A 12,701-nucleotide genomic window follows, 5' to 3' on the forward strand; every position below is an offset into this window, starting at 1 on the left:
TGAGGAGGTACTGAATAGGATTGGGGAGAAGAGGAGTTTGTGGTACAACTTGACCAGAAGAAGGGATCGGTTGGTAGGACATGTTCTGAGGCATCAAGGGATCACCAATTTAGTATTGGAGGGCAGCGTGGTGGGTAAAAATCGTAGGGGGAGACCAAGAGATGAATACACTAAGCAGATTCAGAAGGATGTAGGTTGCAGTAGGTACTGGGAGATGAAGAAGCTTGCACAGGATAGAGTAGCATGGAGAGCTGCATCAAACCAGTCTCAGGACTGAAGACCACAACAACAACAACAACAACAACAACATAATTTGGACCCTCCGGAGGCGGGCTACTCTGACCGAGAAGCATGCATAAAGACAACACACACACCTAAAAAACTAGCACCAAGAGACAACCAAATACGAACAACGTCAGGAGGTATCTATGACATCATTCTTGTATTCCATTTGTGCCTTGAAACTGACAGTGTGTTCATCTGGCGAAGCACCGACGGTTGTACATGTTTCACTGTTGCATTCCAGTAAGTTGTTTCAAGACCGTAGCTCAGTGGCATCAAGTGAAACAGCTGAAAATGCCTTCAAGTCTGTTGTAAACAAAGAATGTCTGTCGTCTCCTACACACACACGTATCACAGTGTTCAGCAAGAAGTGGTCATGTGGCAGACATAGCTTCCCAGTCCTTCACTAAGATGTGCAGCTGCCAGCAATTAAAATCCAGTTTGATCCTTAGGCTTTCTGTCGACCACGACTTCGTTGCAGAAGCAAGTAAGCAAAATTTATTTTCATCAGAGACTTCTCTTGGTGACTCGTTTTGGAAAGTGATGAAAGGCAGAAAACACTACCCTTCGGTCTTCATTTGCTTAAAACAGAACTAACTCCACTCTCACCTCTATGACTGACTTGTTGGTAAGAGCCATTACGCTGTAACTCTAAAGACTGTTTACAAGTAGTATGAGTGATTTAGAAGCGGATATGAGTGTAGAATATGAGAAACATTCGTAATGTCCTTTAACCTCAAAAACAGAAGAAAACATCCTTAAAGTGGAAAAAATTGTTCGTTCAAACAGACGATTTACTGTTCGAGAGCTTACCGAAGAACTTGGCATCTAACAGTATTCCTCGCCGTTGTAATTCGCGCGTTAGTCAATTTGGACGGCAAAAACCATCTCCATTACTGTTAGGGAAGGCGCTTAATTCCACTGCTGGTTATGTTCATTCATCGTCCTCAGTGGACAAGTGTCTATGAACTTACGGAGTGCTTGGTACACACGAAAACTTCATGAATGATATGAGTTTCCATGTGAGCCAAAGAACTCCGCAAGCAACTGGTTGTTAAAATTGAAAACATTTCTTAACCGCAGCTAAAGTGGCTTCCTAATATAGAGGTATGATAAAAAATTACATTTAATTGTTTTTCTAGCAGCAACCGCTGACGCTACGACCGGTTTATATAATTTGTCTGATAATTAATCCGTTGAGGCACGCAGTGTCTAGTTGTAACACGTTCTAACTTGTCAGTCAGCGTCCAGAGAAGCTAGAGCGAGTTTATGTTGACATGTCTGTCACGCATCACGGAATTCGGTCAACGTAGTTTTTCAATTTGCGAAAAGGTGCCAAGTAAACTCATAAAATGTTGAAATTCGTGTACGGCGATAACGCTGTAACTCTGAAGACTGTATACGAGTAGTACGAGTGATTTGAAAGCGGAAATGAATCTGCAGACGACGAGAAAAGTTCGGAACGTACATTAAACTCGAAAACAGAAGAAAACATTCAAAAGGTGGAAAAAGTTGTTCGTTCAAACAGACGATTTACTATTCGAAAGCTTACCGAAGAACTTAGCATCTCGTCCAGGTCCGTGCAAAACAATTTACTCATAATTTGTAAATGAGACTAGTGAGTGCACCATTTGTTCCCAGACTTTCGAGTGATTAACAGAAGGAAAATTATTTGTTAGTCTGCACAGTGCTGAAGGATAGCCTTGATTAATGTCCGGACTTGATGTGCTAAACTGCAACTGGAAACGAAACTTGGGTGTACAGACGAATAAAGTAGAATTCTGAGTGGAATCTCCTCCCTCAAAAAGTGCCCTTCAAACTCGAATAACAAAGCCAAGTTCATTGTTTTCTTCGATATTGAAGGCATAGTGCGATCACACTTCGTTCCCAGAGGAGCAACAGAAAACTCCGAATTTTACAAGGGTTTATACAAACGATTGCGAAACCATGCATCAAGAAAGTGACCAGAAAAGCGGGCCAATGGCTTCCTTCTTCGTCACAACAATGCGCCGTCCCATGACCTCGCTTTTGATTCGCGTGTTTTTTTACTTATTTATATTGAAAGTAAAATGCATAGCGTCAGCAAAATTCGTTCTAAGTTAATTGCAAAAGTAACACAGTTTCTTTTTAATCCAGAGACTAAAGGCAAAGTTATTAATATATCCTCTGTCGCGAACAATAGCATCAAGATGAAAGTAACGAATCCATTCACGACCAACCACTAATGACAATCAAAATTATTTACACAGTCTATCATCTTTCATACTCATATAGTACATAAAAAGTTATTGGAGTAGCAGCGCTAAAAATTGAAATGTAGCAAATCCTTAAACTTCAAGCAGGTGGTCTACGACGGTAGTGGGAAAAGTTTTGGACCTAGGAAATAAGATGTTTTTTCTTCAAATTTATTTCTATTCTTCAATAAAATTTCCTTTGTTTATACACTTCTCCCAGCGATGTTCTCCACCTGTAATGTCTTTCTCTGCAAAATAGTTGTTTACGAATGCGATGGCCTCTTCATTCTACGGAAATTTCTGTCCTACAATGTCAGCTTGTAGCTGAGCTAGATCTAGTGGGTAAGAACGGTGATCAAGCAACTGAAACTGCAGTTTGTGGAATGTCGCCATGGCAACCGCTGATGCGTGAGACGGCGCAGAGTCAATGCTCAAGGTACCCTGCGTGTGTTTAGCTTTCTCACTCTTAATCTTCTGTCAACACATGACAAAGAGGTTCTTTATATGTGATCATAGCCTCAGCTATCTATCTCACCTTAATTCGACGGCTCTCTAGCATCATTTGGTAAACTTGAACACTGTTGTCGTCACTGGTTGCAAGTTTGAACCGTCCCGAACGTTCGTCGTCACCGCAACTGGGACGGCCACGTTTCAATTCACTGCCCAAAATTTTACGGTAGTAAATTTTGGTACAGAGTCTCAAATGGTTCAAATGGCTCTGAGCACTATGGGACTCAACTGCTGTGGTCATTAGTCCCCTAGAACTTAGAACTACTTAAACCTAACTAACCTAAGGACATCACACACATCCATGCCCGAGGCAGGATTCGAACCTGCGACCGTAGCAGTCGCACGGTTCCTGACTGCGCGCCTAGAACCGAGAGACCACCGCGGCCGGCAGGTACAGAGTCTCCGCAACAGCCTGATTCCCTTAGGCGTACTGCCATTTAGAAACAAAAATTATATCTCTATGCTCGATTTGGTCCATTTTCACAAAAACACAAACATAGATTCACTAAAACGACTGTCAAACAACAACTGCGTTTCCCTAATGGCCGAAATTTTGGTTGGTTGGTTGAATGATTTGGAAGAGGGGACCAAACAGCAGGGTTATCCGTCCCTTGGGGTTAGGGAGGGATGGGGAATGAAGTCAGCCGCGGCCTTTCAAAGGAACCATTCCGGTATTTGTCTGAGGAGATATAGGAAAATCACGAAAAACCTAAATCTGGAGGGCCGGACTCGGATTTGAACCATCGTCCTCCCGAATGCGAGTGCTATGTGCTAACCATTGCACCTCCTCGCTCTGTGAAATTTTGATGAGTACCTTACCAGGCACACACAAACAAATTCTCCAGATTTTGTTGACTAATGCTGCTATCTTCATGTTCAGTAGGAAACTTTGCAGACTACCATAACTTTCGCTTCATAAATGATTTACAAATGTGTTCTTTTGCATGGGATTATACGCAAAGTGCAACCATATATTCCCCCTGTCAGTCAATGTTGCAGAGTTTTCCAATTATAAAATTTCAGCTATCCGCGTCACAGTCACTTTCCGATTCCGTGATTGTAGAAATCGTGTGGTTTTGTGGCGGAGAACTCGTCTCACGTTCGGAGCGCACTCTCAGCCGGATACGATGCTCGTTGAAGGTATTTTGATAGAGAGAGGAAAAGGTGAGAATCTGATGGCATATGATGAGGTGAATAAGGTGGGTGCGGAATGACTTCCTAACCCAACTCCTGTATACTGCTTTTGTCAGTCTAGAATAATGCAGGCGGGCGTTATCGAGGAGTAATTTCCATTCACATAGTCTTCCTTGCCGTTGTTATCGGACTACGTCTGCAAGACGTCTCAGTTGTTGACAGTAAATGTCAGTAGTAGTAGTTACACCGCGGGGAAGCACTTCGTAGAACACCACACAGTCATTGTTCCAACAGATGTGCAATACCATGTTTCGTGGAATCGAGCTTTTTTTTATACGGAGAGTTGCCGTTTTATTTGGGTTCGGCCATTCTTTTCTTTTCCTTAGGTTAGAATAAAGACACCATTTCTAGTCACCAGTATTGATACTGGATTGGAATGTCGGTATTTATTCACGAGCTAACTGATCACGAGCAAGCCGAGAAGCACCGTCGATTTTTGTGATTTTGTCTTAGAGCACGCGGTACTGAAAGAACACATTTCTAAACCTTACCAACTGCACACAAACGTCGCACGATGGTGCAATGATCACAGTTCATCATATTTGCCACTTCTCGAGTACACATCAATCATTATGGGTCAAAGCGTTTAAACGATCTTCATCAAATCCCGCAAGTCTTCGGAATGTGAAGGGTCACTAATGTCAAAACGATACTCCTTAAAGCGAGAAAACCATTTTCTTGCCGTGCTCTGTCCAATGATGTTACCCCATACACGGCGCAAAAGTTTCTGGCTGCCTTCGCTGCTGCACCCCTCTCAAACAGAAGAATATGTCGGAAAAGTTGCGATTTCCCCACTTTACACTCCATTATCTAGCGTCCGCAGTTTCACTCACTATCTCCAAATGCCAAAACGGCTATATGTAAACTCAAATAGCAACAGTGAACCACAAATAAAAAATGACTGTCGATAAACAAACCCATAGCAACCGTAATAGGAACACGGAAAACTAAAACGCTTCGAACTTGCGCGTGAACCTAATGCTTTTAATTAGGAATCGTATGCTGCAATCAACAACAAATATTTCAAATACACGGGAATCATATTTACTGAAAATATCGAAGGAAATGTGATCGTATTCACTCTGATGGACAATACAGGAGTCAATGAAGCTCTGATGCTCAGGACGATATAATCGATTCATGGGATTCCACATCATTCCGTCCTCTTCATCCTGTTAGTAGAAAATTGGTACTACAAGACCTCCACCCTCAGAAAAATGTACAGAAACGGCCTTCGAGTAAAGTCAATTCCAGGAAGCGACTAGTACGGACAAAGCCAATTGACAGTCGCGTTAGAGAGATTATCGTCCTCAGCGGTCTGTTCGGAGACAGCTGGCTACAATACTTTCCAACCTGAAGCTATTCAGGCACTCTTTCGACCCCAATGAATATGTCACCCAAAACTCCGCTGAGGATAAATCCTGAGAGCCTTCTCAGTCACGGCTCTGTCATAAATGGTAACAGAGAACAACTCACATGCTGACGGAAAAACCAACTAGCACCACTTACAAGGAGTTGTGCAAAATAAACGAAAGTTGGTAGACGCGTTTTTGCACCTGAAATAATTTCGTGCCAGTCGTATAAGACTATAGGAATAAAAAGCACATTTGCTTTAAATAAAAGCCCTAACAGTCGCGAGCGCTGGTTATCTTTGAAATTAGGCGTGGTAAGTTGATGTTAGTCAAGAATGCCTTTAAGTCGATAAAGACGCCATTATCAACACATTGCTGATCTCTAACATCGATCAGTTGTAGAATTTTGGAACACGTATTATGTTCGAGTATAATGACTTTTCTGGAGACTAGAAATCTACTTTGTAGGAATCAGCATGGGTTCCGAAAAAGACGATCGTGTGAAACCCAGCTCGCGCTATTCGTCCACGAGACTCAGAGGGCCGTAGACACGGGTTCCCAGGTAGATGCCGTGTTTCTTGACTTCCGCAAGGCGTTCGATACAGTTCCCCACAGTCGTTTAATGAACAAAGTAAGAGCATATGGACTATCAGACCAATTGTGTGATTGGATTGAGGAGTTCCTAGATAACAGAACCCAGCACGTCATTCTCAATGGTGAGAATTCTTCCGAAGGAAGAGTGATTTCAGGTGTGCCGCAGTGTCGTAGGACCGTTGCTATTCACAATATACATAAATGACCTCGTGGATAACACCGGAATTTCACTCAGGCGTTTTGCGGATGATGCTTTAGTATATCGAGAGGTTGTAACAATGGAAAATTGTACTGAAATACAGGAGGATCTGCAACGAATTGACGCATGGTGCAGGGAATGGCAATTGAATCTCAATGTAGACAAGTGTAATGTGCTGCGAATACATAGAAAGAAAGATCCTTTATCATTTAACTACAATATAGCAGGTCAGACTGGAAGCAGTTAATTCCATAAACTATCAGTGAGTAGGCATTAGGAGTGATTTAAAATGGAATGATCATATAAAGTTGATCGTCGGTAAAGCAGATGCCAGACTGAGATTCATTGGAAGAATCTTAAGGAAATGCAATCCGAAAACAAAGGAGGTAGGTTACAGTACAGTTGTTCGCCCACTGCTTGATTATTGCTCACCAGTTTGGGATCCGTACCAGGTGGGGTTAATAGAGGAGATAGGGAAGATCCAACGGAGAGCAGCGCGCTTCGTTACAGGATCATTTAGTAATCGCGAAAGCATTACGGAGATAGATAAACTCCAGTGGAAGACTTTGCAGGAGAGACGCTCAGTAGCTCGGTACGGTCTTTTGTTGAAGTTTCGAGAACATACCGTCAGCGAGGAGTCAGGCAGTATATTGCTCCTTCCTACGTATATCTCGCGAAGAGACCATGAGCATAAAATCAGAGAGGTTAGAGCCCACGCAGAGGCATACCGACAATCTTTCTTTCCACGAACAATACGAGACTGGAATAGAAGGGATAAGCGATAGAGGTACTGAAAGTACCTTCCGCCACACACCGTCAGGTGGCTTGCGGAGTATGGATGTAGATGCAGATGTAGAACGAGATCATGTAACAGGGAAACGAGAAGCTGGATGTTCGTTCTGCGATATTGCAGGCGTGTAGCAACTGTACATGACTGCTGGTAGCGGCGGTCACGAGAATGTACGGCCGCAGGATGAACGGATTCCGGACGGCCATGTGGCACTACCAAGAGGGAAGACCATTGTGGTCGGCGTATGGCTCTGGTACACTGTACTGCAGTTTGAGCATCAGTTAGCACGACAGTGACGCAACGAACTGTTACAAATCGGTTACTTCAAGGACAACTCCTAGACAGACGCGCTGTAGTGTACATTATACTGACCTCAAATCACCGCCATTTGCGACTTCAGTGGCGTCAAGAAAGAGTTCATTGAAGGGTAGGGTGAAAGCCTGTTGTGTTTCCTAATGATATCTGGTTCTGCTTCGGTGCCTGTGACGGCCATGAGAAGGCACTATAATTGCAAATTTGTACGTCAGTCTGGTGGTTCAACCTGTTTTGCTGCCAATCGTGAACAGCATTCCATGCAGTGTTTTCCAACAGGATAACGTCCGCCCACTTACCACTGCTGTAACTGAACATGCTGTAAAAAGTGTAGACCTTTAACTTGGCCTGCTCGATCGCCAGATCTGTCTTCAATCGAGGACATATGACATCTCCTCGGACGACAACACCAGCGTCATCCACAAACAGCATTAACCGTTCTGCACTGACCAACCAAATGCAATGACTTGGAGCTCCATCCTGCAGACTGACGTCTGGCACCTGTACAACACAATTCAGGCACGTTTGCATACTGGCGGATAAACCAGTTATTAATGTACCTGCTTTTAAAATTTGACATGGCTTATCTCACGCTTACATTAACCTATGATCTTGCAAAGTTAACCACCCCACCCCCACCCCCACAACCCCCCCCCCCCCCCCCAGCCCTTTGTGCTAGGACAGCATCAGAAATCGCAGATTTAAGGAATAAAACTTTGGGCATTAGTCCTGTAGCGCCCCTGAGGATACTCCTGTGTAAGACACAGCCAGCCTTAGTCAATAGAGAGATCCTGCTAACTGTAAATAATGGAAAACATTACTGCGGCTTGCGTTTTGAAACGAAATTCAAACAGGACTAGCATACCAGTTTCAGAGAATTGTATGTCATTAATTCATTTGGGCCAGACGTCAAAATTGATATCACCACCCTTCTGTGGAAATACCTTCATACTCTCACACCGTAAAGTTACTGTTAGTATGCGAATTAGGTTACGCTCTATACCATCCACTCAGCCATCGAAATAATTCTTCCGATGATACAAGATACGTGAAGTGGACTCGTTCGTCTTGTTGTCCCAATTAGAGTAGACGGCTCTAGTAGTGTGAGACGATTCCAATGTCAACAATTTAGAGTGGCGACCTCATAGATGGATGGATGGCGCAGGATAAAGCTCGGCTAATATAACACAGGGCAATTAGCTCATAATTCTCATCGACGTCTCCCTTATTCTGATGTCTCTCCCTCACAGGAATGTTTGTGGACCTCAAGTTAAAATACATACCAATGAGCCTTACCATTATGACCACTGCTTACCGCGAGACTTAATGCAGGCTCGTAGTGCAACAGCCACATAACGGGGTAGGGAAAGTATCTACCTGGTGCAGAAACGAAGGGGGAATCATTCTACACTCCTGGAAATTGAAATAAGAACATCGTGAATTCATTGTCCCAGGAAGGGGAAACTTTATTGACACATTCCTGGGGTCAGATACATCACATGATCACACTGACAGAACCACAGGCACATAGACACAGGCAACAGAGCATGCACAATGTCGGCACTAGTACAGTGTATATCCACCTTTCGCAGCAATGCAGGCTGCTATTCTCCCATGGAGACGATTGTAGAGATGCTGGATGTAGTCCTGTGGAACGGCTTGCCATGTCATTTCCACCTGGCGCCTCAGTTGGACCAGCGTTCGTGCTGGACGTGCAGACCGCGTGAGACGACGCTTCATCCAGTCCCAAACATGCTCAATGGGGGACAGATCCGGAGATCTTGCTGGCCAGGGTAGTTGACTTACACCTTCTAGAGCACGTTGGGTGGCACGGGATACATGCGGACGTGCATTGTCCTGTTGGAACAGCAAGTTCTCTTGCCGGTCTAGGAATGGTAGAACGATGGGTTCGATGACGGTTCGGATGTACCGTGCACTATTCAGTGTCCCCTCGACGATCACCAGTGGTGTACGGCCAGTGTAGGAGATCGCTCCCCACACCATGATGCCGGGTGTTGGCCCTGTGTGCCTCGGTCGTATGCAGTCCTGATTGTGGCGCTCACCTGCACGGCGCCAAACACGCATACGACCATCATTGGCACCAAGGCAGAAGCGACTCTCATCGCTGAAGACGACACGTCTCCATTCGTCCCTCCATTCACGCCTGTCGCGACACCACTGGAGGCGGGCTGCACGATGTTGGGGCGTGAGTGGAAGACGGCCTAACGGTGTGCGGGACCGTAGCCCAGCTTCATGGAGACGGTTGCGAATGGTCCTCGCCGATACCCCAGGAGCAACAGTGTCCCTAATTTGCTGGGAAGTGGCGGTGCGGTCCCCTACGGCACTGCGTAGGATCCTACGGTCTTGGCGTGCATCCGTGCGTCGCTGCGGTCCGGTCCCAGGTCGACGGGCACGTGCACCTTCCGCCGACCACTGGCGACATCGATGTACTGTGGAGACCTCACGCCCCACGTGTTGAGCAATTCGGCGGTACGTCCACCCGGCCTCCCGCATGCCCACTATACGCCCTCGCTCAAAGTCCGTCAACTGCACATACGGTTCACGTCCACGCTGTCGCGGCATGCTACCAGTGTTAAAGACTGCGATGGAGCTCCGTATGCCACGGCAAACTGGCTGACACTGACGGCGGCGGTGCACAAATGCTGCGCAGCTAGCGCCATTCGACGGCCAACACCGCGGTTCCTGGTGTGTCCGCTGTGCCGTGCGTGTGATCATTGCTTGTACAGCCCTCTCGCAGTGTCCGGAGCAAGTATGGTGGGTCTGACACACCGGTGTCAATGTGTTCTTTTTTCCATTTCCAGGAGTGTAGCAACAATATATGCCACATATCCACTAACATGAGTGACACTGACAAATGAAAGATTCTTAAGACCCGGCGCATGGGAAGGAGTATCTCCGAAGCGGGGAAGCTGGTCGGCTGTTCACTTGCTAAAGTGGTTGAAGGATGGCGAAACCACAGGGATGTGTGAAAGCGTTTGACTTCCACACCTCATCACAGACAGGCATCGATCTGTGGCGGATGTGATGACAGAGTACAGCACTGATTCAGTCACAAGTGTTTGGGAGCACACCTTTCAGCCCACATTGTTGAACATGAGGCTCTGTTGCTACGTATTCCCATGTTGACACGGGCCAGTGAGGGCAATATTATGCTTTGGTGGACATTCACCTGGGTTTTCCGTAGGACCTGCAGTAGTTGCCAAAGGCAGCAAAGGCACCGCCTGATTCCTTTCATGTTTCATGTCTTCCCCGAAAGCAATGGCATCTTCCAGTAGGATAACTGTCCGTCTCACAAGAGAAGTATCGTGCTACAGTGATTCGAGAATCATAACAGTGAACACATGTTGACGTTTTGACATCAGTAACAGTGAACTTACGTTCACGCTTTGACTCCAAATTCGCCTGAACCAAACTCAGTGGTTAGCATCAGGCAATATGTCACCAGCACCGCACTCACTCTCCAGTTGTAAGGAATCTGCAGGACTTACATGATGTTCGCGTAGACATATGGTGCCATATACGTCTTGGAAACCACCGAGGACCTGTCGAATCCAAACAACGCAAAATCGCTGTTGCATAGCGTTCCAAAAGTGAACCAACACGCTGTTAATCAGAGGCTTTAATGATTTGGGTCACTGGCGTAGCTGTTTGGTCGTAATTGCATGACACTTGCAGAACAGATCGATGCCCTATCATTCTAACGACAAGAGGGACAGAACACAGAAACTAAATTTTCTATCCAGTATGCTGCGGAACATCATGAAAGTAAATGTGCATTTTAATTAAAAAATAATACTCAACCACTGAAGTTTCAGATTCTGTTCCAGCACTTTTAGCGTGCTACACATTTCCCCAAACGATATCCAAGATTCAGCTTACATACTTCGTGATATAACGGAATATACAATGCTCACGAGCGATTAAATAACGAGGCATTGTACTTAAGTTGGATAAGGTGTCCACATCTTGAAAAAGTAGTTCATAATACCTGACATCCGTTTGAAGTTCATTCCTCACCTGTTTTATTACTTCTTCATTTCGTATTTCATATGTCCCCTTGATGCTTAATAGTCTTCGATTCTAATTTTCCCATGTTGTTCGTTTCCATATTTCTTATCTGTATGACATCGGTTTATTTCTCTGATCAAAGAAAACTTTCTAAACGTCTGGTAAATATTTTAGATATTTTCGTTGTTTAATTCCTTGCTTCGTCCTAATTAAGAATATTGTTGAACATCTTTTACTTGTCAGTTCTTCCTAAATTTTTTCCTTCACAAGAGTTTGTCTCCCTTCTACTACTCTTCATAACTGTCTTTGGAAATTTGGAAAGTTGTGGTAAGTGCTATGGGACCAAACTGCTGAGGTCATCGGTCCCTAGGCTTATGCACTAATTAATCTAACATAACCTAACTTACGCTGAGAACAACACACACACCCATGCCCGAGGGAGGACTCGAACCTCCGACGTTGCCGATGGTACTGTTACCGACGACTGTGCCGCTAAAGCGGAGTTATTGAACGCAGTTTCCCCAAATTCCTTCACCAGGGAAGACGAATGGAATATTCCAGAATTTGAAACACGAACAGCTGCTAGCATGAGTTTCTTAGAAGTAGATACCTTAGGGGTTGCGAAGAAACTCAAACCGATTGATACGGGCAAGTCTTCAGGTCCAGATTGTATACCGATTAGGTTCCTTTCAGATTACGCTGATACAATAGCTCCCTACTTAGCAATCATATACAACCGCTCGCTCACCGGTAGATCTGTACCTACAGATTGGAAAATTGTGCCGGTCGTACCAGTGTTTAAGAAGGGTAGTAGGAGTAATCCATCGAACTACAGACCTATATCATTGACGTCGGTTTGCAGTAGGGTTTTGGAGCATATACTGTATTCAAAACATTATGAATCACCTCGAAGGATACGATCTATTGATACGTAATCAGCATGGTTTCAGAAAACATCGTTCTTGTGCAACGCAGCTAGCTCTTTATCCGCACGAAGTAATGGCCGCTATCGACAGGGGATCTCAAGTTGATTCCGTATTTCTAGATTTCCGGAAAGCTTTTGACACCGTTCCTCACAAGCGACTTCTAATCAAGCTGCGGGCCTATGGGGTATCGTCTCAGTTGTGCGACTGGATTCGTGATTTCCTGTCAGGAAGGTGGCAGTTCGTAGTAATAGACGGCAAATCATTGAGTAAAACTGTGAT

This window comes from Schistocerca nitens, chromosome 2 (genome assembly GCF_023898315.1).
Source record: "Schistocerca nitens isolate TAMUIC-IGC-003100 chromosome 2, iqSchNite1.1, whole genome shotgun sequence".
Classification (NCBI taxonomy): domain Eukaryota; kingdom Metazoa; phylum Arthropoda; class Insecta; order Orthoptera; family Acrididae; genus Schistocerca; species Schistocerca nitens.